This window comes from Herpailurus yagouaroundi, unplaced genomic scaffold, assembly GCF_014898765.1.
Source record: "Herpailurus yagouaroundi ecotype Mexico unplaced genomic scaffold, PumYag 67702, whole genome shotgun sequence".
Taxonomy (NCBI): Eukaryota; Metazoa; Chordata; class Mammalia; order Carnivora; family Felidae; genus Herpailurus; species Herpailurus yagouaroundi.
Genome location: NW_024420501.1, coordinates 4,073,929 through 4,086,134, shown reverse-complemented (window position 1 = coordinate 4,086,134; position 12,206 = coordinate 4,073,929). Strand labels below are relative to the sequence as shown.

Genomic DNA, 12,206 nt, shown 5'->3' with positions numbered 1-12,206 from the left:
CCCCCCCCCCCCCCCCCCCCCCCCCCCCCCCCCCCCCCCCCCCGCCGTGCTGTGGGATGGGTCTGTGTGTTGTGGGTGGCCTCCGTGTTGCGAAATGAGTGAGGGTAGTCTGGATCACGTCTGCGACTGCGCCCTGAGGGGTGGCTGTGTGAGCCCTGAGGAGTGGCTCCGGACACCTTGGAGACAGATTAGGTGGTGCCGCGGCATGAGTGTGTCTGTTGTGGAGCCAATCTGTCCATTGTCGGGCCCACGTGCACGCTGCGATGCGGTGCTGTGCACTGGGGAAGAGGGATGGCTATTTATTGCAGCGTGTCTAAGGAACGTGGGGCACGTATGTTGACGGAGGGACACGGCACGCCTTGTCTCGCAAGTGTGCGTGGCCGGCGAAGGCCCAGATGTGGGGCAAACGAGCGCACCGTGAGGCAAGGGTTGGCGTCATGTGGTAACTGTATTTGTTGTGGAGCGAACTGGGCCTGGCGGTGTGCATGCATTCCGCGGTGCCTCTCTTTGTGCCATGGAGCAAGTGTAGCTGCCGTGGGGGAGCGTGCCTTCCCACATGGGTCTCTGAGCTGCGTCAGGAACCATGTTCTGGGGCGACGTCTGTGTTCTGTGGACGGTCCACGTGCTCTAGGGCGCATCTGTGTTATGGGGTAAGGCCACGTGCCCTGAAGTGGGGCGCCTGCGTGCTCTAGGGAGTGTCTTCGGGACGCGAGGGGAGTCTGTGCCCTCGGGAGAATCTCAGCTCTGGATTTAGTCAGCGGGGCACCGGGAGAAATCTGTGGGCTGTGGGCAGAGGCCATGTTCTGTGGTGTGTGTCCTGTAGGACATGTCTGTGTCCTGTGGGGTAAGTCTGTATTTGCTAGAGAGCCTGGGCCACACCAAGGGCTCGAGTGCTATTGGGACAGTCTGTGATGTCGGGACTGTGGGTGGGTCGTGGGAAAGTCTTTACGGAAGGGCGAGTCGCGTCATGTGGGGCAGGTCTATGTCCCTGACGTGAGACTTTCTGCCTCACAGACAATATGTGTGTCTTTGGGGGAGTGTGAGTGACGTAGGAGATGACTGTGTGCCTGTCCATGTGCCATGCGCAGAGTGTGGGTGCTGCAAGGGTAAATGTGTGTGTGTGTTACGTGACCGGTGGGCCTTAGAGGGTAAGTTTGTACATTGCAGCCCAAGTCTATTTCAGGGCAAATTGTCCTTTACTATCTACAAATAATAATGCCAACACTCATACAAACATTACTATGTAACAGACACTGTTCTAAAGGTGCCATTATTAATCTGCATTTTACATCTGAGAGCGCCGAAGCACAGAGACATTAAGTAATCGTCCTATGGCCATGCAACCAGCAAGAGGTGGAGGTCTGAAAGCAAGCAGCCGGTTTCCTGCGCCCACACTACCATGAATCCCCTTAGGGCCTGGGGGGCATCAGTGGCCTCAAACACTGGGAATACTTCGTGGTCACTGCTGGATACAGCGAAAGCAGGTAATTTGAAAGGAAAAGGGAGCAGCTCAAAGCCTTCCAAGTATTACAAGATAACACAACACTCGATATGCAATAGCGACGGCAGCTTAGCCCAGAGAAACTGACATCATGACTGCACAAGCGCGCCTTCAGTGACTGCGGCCCCCACAGCCGCATTCTGCCACTGCAGAGGAGTCAACACGCATGCCCTGATGAGCTGCTGTTGCCAGGGAAACCAGCCTCCAGTCACAAACAAATCACAGCCTAATGCGACAAGTCAAGAAGTGACCGGGCCGTGGCTGTGAGCCAAAAGAGCCCCTTGCAATGAAGGCACGCAAGGCATCCTCCCACCCAATGCCCCCTGTGTTTCTTCCTGAATCAGCAAAGGCTAGAGGCCAGACTCCGAAGTCAAGAGACAAAGAAGGCTGTGTTAGACGTGGGGATGGGGGGTGGGGGGGGGGTGTCAGCAGTGGGTGGCAGGTGATTTTAATAATCAAATATTTCTGTAAGCAACACTTAACTCTTCTCCCACTAAGACTAAGAGTCTGTTTCATGCCTGAGCCTTCCGCCTGCAGTGAAAAGAGGTGAAGCACTGGGGTGTGTCCTTACCTACAAGAGACGGTTGCAGTCTACCTCCTTTAAATCCCTAGATCAGACTACTGCCAGCAACAGGCTGGCGAGCGTTATTTATTTCTGCTCCTCTCACAGCTCTTACATTTCCTTCTTATACCATTCTAGAAAACTCCAGGAACTGAGTCCAGACAGCTTTAATTCTCCGAGCACCTGAGGAGTAGAAAAAGAGGTTGAAGGAGGATCCTTACCAGTAACACTAACCCCGGGGGGTGGGAGGTATGTTTTGAACCCACAATTAGGATGCCAACTGTGTCCAAGGGGAATAGGACATCTGGGACAGTGGTTTTATATATTCACTTCCCTCAGTTTTAATTTGTAAAAAGCATCTGATAAAAGTACAGTTTGGGAGTATTTAAAATTTAAAAATCCTGTCTGAAAACCACTGAGCTATACTGCATGTGTCTAGAATCCTTGAAAGGCATAAGCACGAACGTGATGCTTTAGAATGCTACCGGAAGCTGCAAGAAGGTACAAATACTATTGCGGAAAGGGACCACCTGGGGCAGAAAGAAAATGGCTGACCTGTGGACACTATTGCCCTAGCTAACGGGAGAGAAGTTGTTGCCATTTGAAATCAGTGGAAGGAGGTTGGATTATTCAATAAATGATGCTGAAACAATTGGTGACCTATTTGGAAAAAAAACAACATTAGATCCTCCAAATTCATACCATACACCAAAGTGAATTCCAGATGAATCAGAGTTAACTGTAAAAAATGAAGCAACGGAATGGAAAACAAGGCAGGTGAGTGTACTCATCAATGAAAAGAAATAAATCCCCAAATCAGAAAATTGATAGCTGTGGATATCTAAAATTATAAGGCCGCAACATGGGGAAAAAAAAAAAAAAAGCTGCATGAATGACACAAAATCAATAGGCAAACAACAACTGGGAAATAATATTGTCACCACATATGATAAATAAATTAGGCGATAGTGTTTAAGGAGGCGGTGGAGGACAAATCTTAAACTGGTTCATACCATTTGATCCAGAAATTCCACGTCTACAAATTTATCCTAGGGAAACAAAAACCAGAAAAGCACACAGAGATTTATATGGAAAGATATTCTTTAAATGATAACAGCAAAAATTGCACCTACAAACATTCGATAACTAGACATTTAGTGGGACACTTAAGTGATCAGAAATTATGCATCCATAGAACCCTGCATTCTTATGGAATGTTTAGAAAATGACGAATCGCTCTCCATATGTTGTTTAATGATGATTAAAGCAAGTTGCAAAACTGTATGCACATATGATTTTCATTTCCTATACAAATATACATTTCTACACATTCATTTGTACATATTCAGGAAAGAGGAACTGAGGGTAATTTTTGCAAATGTTAAACAATTAATATGCAAAATTTTTATCATAAAGGGGACAGACAGTATTTTCATGACGGCTATAAAAACAGTGGGAGCACAGAAAAGAAAGTCTAGGGATAAAGACAAGCAAAACAAAGCCTAAATGTACCTACGGGCCAGGGGGAGATCCAGGGAAACAAACTCAGTGTGAGTTACAAGAAGATTACAGTATTATTTTCAGGTTAGTAGGTGTAGAATTTCTTATACAAGATGGACTCCTGGAAAATTTTCTTCACTACACCAGAGAACGGTCACATGTCCCAGGATGCGTCAGTCATTCTCTTTGCCGCAGTGCTCAGTTCAATGCCCCCCTCCCTCTGCCTTCGGCACGCTCTTCCCTACTCCCCGTGCAAAATATGCCACCAGCGGACATTTTCAGCTTGGAAAAATGGCCCATCTTGTGGGTTTTCTTTAAAGCTTTTCTTTCTTATGTTTCCTCCTTGATCGCTGTTTGTCATCTAACTCACAAATCTACGTATGCTTTTTTTTTCCTCCTTCCTTCCTGCTGAAGTGTCAAAAGAGTCTGAATTTCAAAAGAAATAAACTGCTCCAGTTTTTTTTTTTTGGTTTGTTTTCTTGCAGAAATGGATCTACAAATGCAATTTCTAGGTAAAAGGGGGCACAACATCTTACACATTTTCAGACACTTTTCAGAAACAAACATAAAAGCTTTTTTGATAAGAATCTCTGGTCTCCTTCTTCCATCCCTTGTGAAATAAAGAGGCACTGAGAATATTCTGCCTTTACAGTACAAATCGATGTCCACAAGTACAAATAGATGATTTTCAAAATAAAGGCACAGCCACAATATTCATTATTTCATTTTCACGATTTTTCAGCCTAAAACCAACTTTTAATCTTTCCCCTTCAACACATGTTCGTCTCTCACATGAAGCAATTAAGCCGAACGTTACAGGCTGCCCTCCTCACTTTCTCTCCTGTACGGACATCCAGTCACATGATTTTCTTAATTAAAAAAAAAAATGAGGCATGGTATCCTTCCCATTGCCAAGTAACAGTTTTCTCATACTCTTTCCACACTGGGACAGGGACTCAGATCTGAGAACATCTTGAATCGTAACCCATTTTCTCAAGCCTCATCCAAACATCATAAAGCTGAGATACTGTTCCGAACACAATTTGTCATCTTGGTAGCAACTTCATCAAGTCATATGTTGGGAAATATCTTACCGGAATCACAAGGGGACATTTCTAGATTTCCCTCCGGCGGCCCACTTACCATGTAAGACACAAGCTTTAACTAGTAACGTGACTGTGGAACATTTAGAATTTAATTAATCCATCTTCCAAATACTGGTGATTAGAATCAGGGATTCCTAGATCGTTCTGTATTATTCTACTCCATCAAAACATGTTGTTCACTTTGCAAAGCGTATTTTGGGGATCTATTTTACAAAAGATTTCTCAGCTACTTACCAGCTGCCTGCGCTCTGCCTTTCCACCAGCTCTGAGGCTGTCGCACTGAAGGGGTGGGGGAAAAACAGGAGCAGCCACTTGAAAACGAGCTGGGCTCTGAAGAAGGGATTAGCTCTATGGAAAGAAATGAAATGCCTTGGGATTATCGTCAAATTCCTCCAAAAACGTAAAATCATATTAAACATCACATGTCAAAAAGCACATGCGCATCAAGGAACAGATTTTAATAGCTAAACCTCTGATCTAAACCACACTTAAATTGCCTTGGTTTCCCGTGGAACCCCTACAATGCCATGGGCTTTTGGCTCTCCCGTCTCCTAGCAACAGTCTCATTAATGTTGGTTTCTGCAGTGGTCCTACTAGGCATCAGAGAACACCGACAAGGTCTAGTCTCTGGTAGCATTTTGTTGCTCAGTATGTGTTTTCCCCAGGTCAGTAACAAGGAGAGTCAGGCATTGAATGACAAGTTCTCCAGAGGAAGATTTTGGATTGGAGTGACATTCCATTCTAAGGACAGATTGTTCTTCTGCCCTCCCTTGGTGCAATGCTGTCATCAGACCCTTGACCTAAACATGGGCCTCAGCAAAAAGATGCCTAATGCCTTCTGCAATCCTCAAATTACACACAGAAGTTCAGGCCCCATACCAGTGTTGTTATTATACACCATATGCAGAGAAAAACAAATAATGCACAGAATTCATCTGTGTCCTTACCCCCACTCATCAGCATGGCTCCTGGAGGTATATGTCAGAAAAACAGTGGATGACCTACAACCAGATCAAAAACAACCCTTATCTGTAAATATTAACACTAATATGACAAAATATTGACTACATGTTAAGGAAATAAGAGCAGGTTGTTGTACAATATGTATAATGCGATCACTTCTATAACTTATGTGGACAGGAATGAATGTACACAAAGAAACCTGGAAGGCTATACATCAACGTGTTAAGAGTGATTACGTCTGGGCTTTCTATGGATGGTAGAATTGGATGGGGGGTTCGGTTGTGTTTCTTTCTGATGATATAACTTTTCTGCAATTAACATACATCCCTTAGGTTAGTAAAAGAAAACCATGCCCAACAATGCCAATGTACTTAATGCCACTGAACTATACACTTAAAATAGTGACAAAGTTAAATTTTATGTTATGTATGTTTTGCTACAATAAAAAAGAACCATTCATTCACTCCGCAAACATGTACTGAGTCTCGCCACATTCAATATACTGTATGCTGGGCAGACATTATAAAAATGAATAAAACACAGTCTGTTCCCTTCTAAAAGCTCATAATCTAACGAATGAGTACCCCCAAAACTTCTATGCGGGTTTTTATTATACATGACACGTAGAACTGCTGCATTTAGAAAGAGATATTTCATTAACATACTTTTTACATTTCATCAATTTTGGGTAACATTTATAATTAGAGTTGTTACATCGTTTGCCTAAACATACTGGACTCCTGGTATGTGGAGGAAGTAAAGGGATACATAGTAAATATTTTAATTGTTATTAAATATTTTAATATGTAAGTAATATATATATTTGTATATGTGTATAAAATTGTCATATTTAAAAAAAATTTTTTTTTCAACGTTTATTTATTTTTGCGACAGAGAGAGACAGAGCATGAACGGGGGAGGGGCAGAGAGAGAGGGAGACACAGAATCGGAAACAGGCTCCAGGCTCTGAGCCATCAGCCCGGAGCCTGACGCGGGGCTCGAACTCACGGACCGCGAGATCGTGACCTGGCTGAAGTCGGACGCTTAACCGACTGCGCCACCCAGGCGCCCCTAAAATTGTCATATTTTTAAAAGGAAGGGAAGGGAAACTGTTCTAGATTAAAGAAGATTAAAGAGATAGGACCCCCCCCCCAAAAAAAAAGAAAGAAAAAGAAGTATTCCAAATGCAATGTGTGATCTCTGATTAGATCCTGGATAGAAAATAAAACAGCTATAAAAGACATTTTCGGAACAACTAAGACACCTGAATACAGACTAGATATTAGATAATATTAGGTCAACGTAAAAGTTGTTAGGTATGATAACATAGAATGATGGATTTGTTCTCATGAGATACATGTTAAGTACTGAGAGGCGAAGTGCCATAATGTCTACACATTACTCTGAAGATGCTTTAGAAAAAAATCATAGTGAGAGACAGAGAAAGCAAATGTAGCAAGATGTTAATAATTGGTAAATCTAGGCTAAGTATACACAAGTTTTTACCATATCCTTCTTTGGTCTAAAATCCAGAAAATAAAATATTGTTAAAATAATTATTGCACAATACTTAAAGTTAAAATTCATATATAGTTCGGAATGAATGACAATTAGCTTTATAATCTCTCATTTAGAGAAAGCTTTCCGTACTGACCAATTGGACGAGGAGTTTTGTCACGCGCCATCTAGTGGTAAAATCCGGATTTACCATGACTGAATGATTTCTAAGAACAAGTTGACCACTGGCCCCTTCAATATTACTATAATTTTATTGTAATAAGTAAATAAAAATCAAAGTATTTTTATTACTGTTTATCAATACAGTTTAAAAGTTTCCTTAATTTTCATTCTCTCTTTCTGGTTATGGGGAACGTCTCAGCTCAGGTATCTCCACATAGGCCCCATAATGAAGCCTCAACTGCAAGCTGACCTAAGTTTTGGTGAAATGCCCTGGGATCGTCCGTGGAACACGGCAAGACAAGCAGTCTGGTGAAGACTGTTTCTTACTACGTCCTTATTCTGTGGGGAGGCATGGGACTTTCCATCATGCTTCCTCCCTTAGAGTAAACCTTCAGGCTCTACACCCCACCGGATGTCATATGGAAACAGCTCCTGCACGACAGGGTGACTCACTGCTCATGTCATCTGTCACCTTGTCCCTCTGGCTGTTGTTCTGTGGGATCAGGGATGTGGAGGGCTGACACCACGCTAACCTTCTAATCTTGCTTTTGCTGTACTCGTAAGTAACAGACTGTGCCCATTTGGCTCATTGTCTCCTTAACAACTGAATACATGGTAGCGTAGCGAAACCCAGCAGCTCTTGCGGCTTAGAGCCTTCATCATGGCTTGTTAAAAAGTACCCACAAATGTAGGGGTGCCTGGTGGCTCAGTCGGTTAAGCAAGTGACTTTGGCTCAGGTCATGATCTCATAGTTGGTGGGTTCAAGTCCAGCGTCGGGCTCTGTGCTGCCAGCTCAGAGCCTGGAGCCTGCTTCGGATTCTGTGTCTCCCTCTGTCTCTGCCCCTCCCCACTCATGCACTCTCTCTCTCTCTCTCTCTTTCTCAAAAATAAATAAAAATGTTTAAAAAGTATCTACAAATGTGCACAGGGGCGGGGCAGGGCAGGGTTGTTGGTGAGCGTCCGTAGAGAGAGTGCACAAATTTCACACATTCTGTTGAAACGCTGAAAGCTTTCTTCTGAAACTGGAAACATGGTGAGTGATGCCCACTTTTACCACTTCTTTTCAACATTGTGCCAGGGCAAGAGTGGGGTGTGGATAGTGCTCAGTGTAGTAAAATTACGTAGAGAGGCAAAAGAAGACTAAATATGAGGAGATTAACATCGGTACCCAAGTAATCACTTAGTCCTAAATAACACAGTAACAAACATGAAGAAAGAACTATATGGCTTCACTGTGAGTCTGCATATTGCTTTAGGCCAGGTAACCAGAGGTGGCCCCTCAGCAACCACCCAGACATCCCACTGGAAGAGCTCTTGATCTGACCTGCCTGTTTGGTCACCTGATGGAAACTTCCAGCTCCACTCAAAAGCCACCATGAAGGGGCTCCTAATAAACATCAAAATAATAATAGTAATAATGCCTAAAGTGACTATAATGCATCAAATATGTAAAAATCATAATTAACCGCCCAAATCAATAGTCATCACTGGTAGTTACTAAGGTAACACCCCCTTATTCTTAAAATTGATAACCAAAGGGAACTAGTCAAGCATTTATCTTAACTCTCCTATGTGGACTGCATTTCAACATAAGTAGCTAACAAGGGGAAGCTCTTTTTTAAAGCAAATTTCCAGTGAATATATACAGAAAGGATGAGAAAGTTAGAGAAAAAAAAATCACCATTTTGCAACCCTCAACAAAACAATGGATCTAGGCAACAATCTTCAGCAGCTGCCAAAACCATTTAATGAATGATCGATGAGAAATTCTTTTTAAACAACAAAAGTAACTTCTCAAGTCCAGCCTCACGAATATCTGCTATTATGCTATTATAACCGTGATATCAACTCTGGGAAAGGAAAATTATAGTTTCATCTTGTATTTGAGACTGCTACCATTTCCAAGCAAGATACAAATACCTTCAGGTCAACTGGGTGCTCAGTCGGCTGGGCATCCGACTTCAGCTCGGGTCATGATCTCGTGATCCGTGAGTTCAAGCTGTGTTGACAGCACGGAGCCTGGAGCCTGCTTCGGATTCTGTGTCTCCCCCTCTCTGTCTGCCCCTCCCCACTCATGCTCGCTCGCTCTCTCTCTCTCTCTCTCTCTCTCTCTCAAAAATAAACAAATATTTTTTTAAAAATTTAAAAAGATACAAATGTCTTCATTGGAGAGTTCTGGAAAGAATATTTACACAACAGGAGTGACTCTATTCTAGGCCTGATCTAGATGACTTCCTGATTAAAATGCAATCCAATTTAAATAAAATATTTGAAATAAACCGTTTAGGAAGGATTCTCAAGAGTAACCATGGACCCTGGATCATTAAGGCAGGTCATCAATGGCACTGTGTGAGACACTTGTGTCTTTGGAGCTGATCCCTGGATCCCCACGTGGGACCAGGAGAACGGCACCGCTGAACAACAGCAGGCGCACTAACAGACTCAACAACACAGCCACACTTACCACTCCTACGGCAAGGGAAGATTAGTCAGGACCTACTTCAGTGGAAACATCGAGCCAGTCCCTGCAGAGGGACTGGTAGAATCGGAACTACATTCCACTGAGGTTGTATCCTGTGCCGCTGACGTCCCCATGTGTGGTACTGCTACAAAAAAGGCTCTACTTTCTTTTTAAATCAGGAGATAAGAGAAAAGATGCTGCTGTTTGCAACCTAATGCCTAGGAAATCGGAGAATATAATACATTTAACTACTTTTCTTTGCATGAAAGGAAAGTCAATTGAATTTTCCAGCCATTTGCATCTATCAGAACATAGCCTCGAGCATGAGATCACACCAGTGCAAGTATAGCATACATAAAACCACAGAAGGTCACAGAAGAAGCTCCAATTTTCTGCTGAGCATTTAGACAAAAGTGCAATTTCCATCTGAATTCAAAGCTTTTCATTAGAAGGAGAAAAGAAGGCCCAGAATTAGAGTCTATTTTTAACCCAACTAGAAGCATTAATAACTAAAAACTGGGGAGAAAGCAAGACGGCACAAATGAGCAAGAGAATGATGAAAACCAGTGACGAACCTAAGATGGCTCTCCTTAGCCTGCCTTGCTCCATATTAAACACGGAAACGGCATGACCTGTTCCTCTTGAAGTTTCAAAATTCATCACCATTTTGCATATTCTTCTCTGGAGCTTCTCTGCTATGTCTTCAGAAGATGGTACTACAAACTCATCAAAGTAGCCCAGATTTTGGCTAAAGAACACAGAGAAGACTAGAGTCGTGACTCCTGATGATTGGATATACTTCAGGACACTAGAGAACAAAGCACAGGATAGTGGGGAAGGTCAACCATTGTACTAGGTGCTGTGGTACAACACAGATAAGACAGACAAGGTCCACAGCTTCAAAGAGCTTATAAGTTGTATAGAGAAGACAGATCAATACAAGGAATCATACAAATAATAAGAACATAAGATCATGATGAGTGCTACAAAGAAAATAAAACACAGTAATATGACAGAGCATCCTTGGGTGGTCAGGAAAGGCCGCTCTGAGAGATTGACATTGAGGTGAGACCTGAATGACAAGGAAGAAAGCAAGAAATTATACGCAGAAGTGTTTCCTGGGCTGACAGAAGAGCTAATGCAAAGGTCCCGGGAATGAATGGGCCGGACATGCCCAGGGACAAAAAGATGGAACGAGGTAGGAGATAAGGCCAAAAAGGTGGACAAGGGTCAGATCCCACAGTGCCCTACTGGAAACAGCAATAAACTCAGATATCTAATTGCAATGGGAAGCTGCTGCAGGGACTTGAGCCGGAAAATTGCCTGATATGATTTATGTTTTTAAATTATAATTGTGACTATTTTATTGAGAACAGACTATATCTTGGCAAGTTGTGAAGGCAGGGAGCTCTGTGACGAGTATCCTACAGAAGCCCAGGCAAAAGATGTTGATGGTTCGATTCAGGTGGAAGCAGAATGAGTGATGTGAAGAGTTCAAATTCAGGACGTATTTTGGAGGTAGAGTCAACAGGGTGTTAGTTGGTGCTGTAGTAAGGGAAAATCAAATCTAGGTAAAGGAAAAAAGAAATCTAGGATAACTCTTAGTTATGGACATAAGTAACTGGGTGAATGGTGATGCCAGGTAATTGATGGGGAGACAGGAGGAGGAACAGATCTGAGGGAGGAAGGTATGAATCAAGAACTCTCTTTTGGGGAGCGCCTGGGTGGCTCAGTCGGTTAAGCGTCTGACTTTGGCTCAAGTCACCATCTCCCGGTTCGCGGGTTCGAGCCCCACATCGGGCTCCGTGCTGGCAGCTCAGAACCCGGAGCCTGCTTCAGAATCTGTATCTCCCTCTCTCTCTACCGCTTCCCTGCTCATGCTCTGTCTCCCAAAAATAAATAAATGTTAAAAAAAAATTTTTTTTTAAAGAACTCTCTTTTGGAAACACTGAATTTGTGATTCTATTGGAGATGTCGTGAAGGCTGGACAGAGTTTCACAGGAGAGGTGCAAACTAGAGATCTAAACCGGAAGTGACCAGCCTAGAACTGAAATGAAAACCACGGGAGTATGTGAGGATACCTTGCACGTCTTGTCCCATATTGAGTTGTCGTAAAGACGAAAGAAAACTGATGTAGCCTCGAATCATTAAACTGTTTTTAGTAGCTGTGCTACTGTACATAGGTAAGTAGATCTGTGTTTAACTCAGATTTCCAGAGCTCTTCATATGACACTCTCCTGTTCAAACAGATATCCTCCCCCATTTTGTACTAGTGTCACTGATTTATTTCATCAAGCCACGTCTCCTCTATCTCCAGCCTCAATCTTAGGCCAGATCCTGCTGTCTCTCCTTTCCTACGTGCCACATGCTGCCAGGAGGCACTGTCACGTTTTTTGTCTATGATCTCCCTACTCTGCATGCAGAATGGACCAC

The 12,206-nt window shown here is 43.3% G+C and overlaps 1 long non-coding RNA gene across 1 annotated transcript in view; it reads right to left on the bottom strand.

Moving 5' to 3' along the window:
- LOC121025837 (uncharacterized) overlaps positions 1 to 5,047 on the bottom strand; it is a 56,110-nt gene extending 51,063 nt beyond the window's left edge. The window contains exons 1-3 of the long non-coding RNA XR_005788163.1: positions 4,904 to 5,047; positions 3,077 to 3,112; positions 2,073 to 2,246 (exon numbers count right to left, since the gene is read on the bottom strand). This is a non-coding gene — a long non-coding RNA (uncharacterized LOC121025837). The remainder of the gene's footprint in view (positions 1 to 2,072; positions 2,247 to 3,076; positions 3,113 to 4,903) is intronic.
- Between the last annotated feature and the right edge of the window lie 7,159 nt (positions 5,048 to 12,206).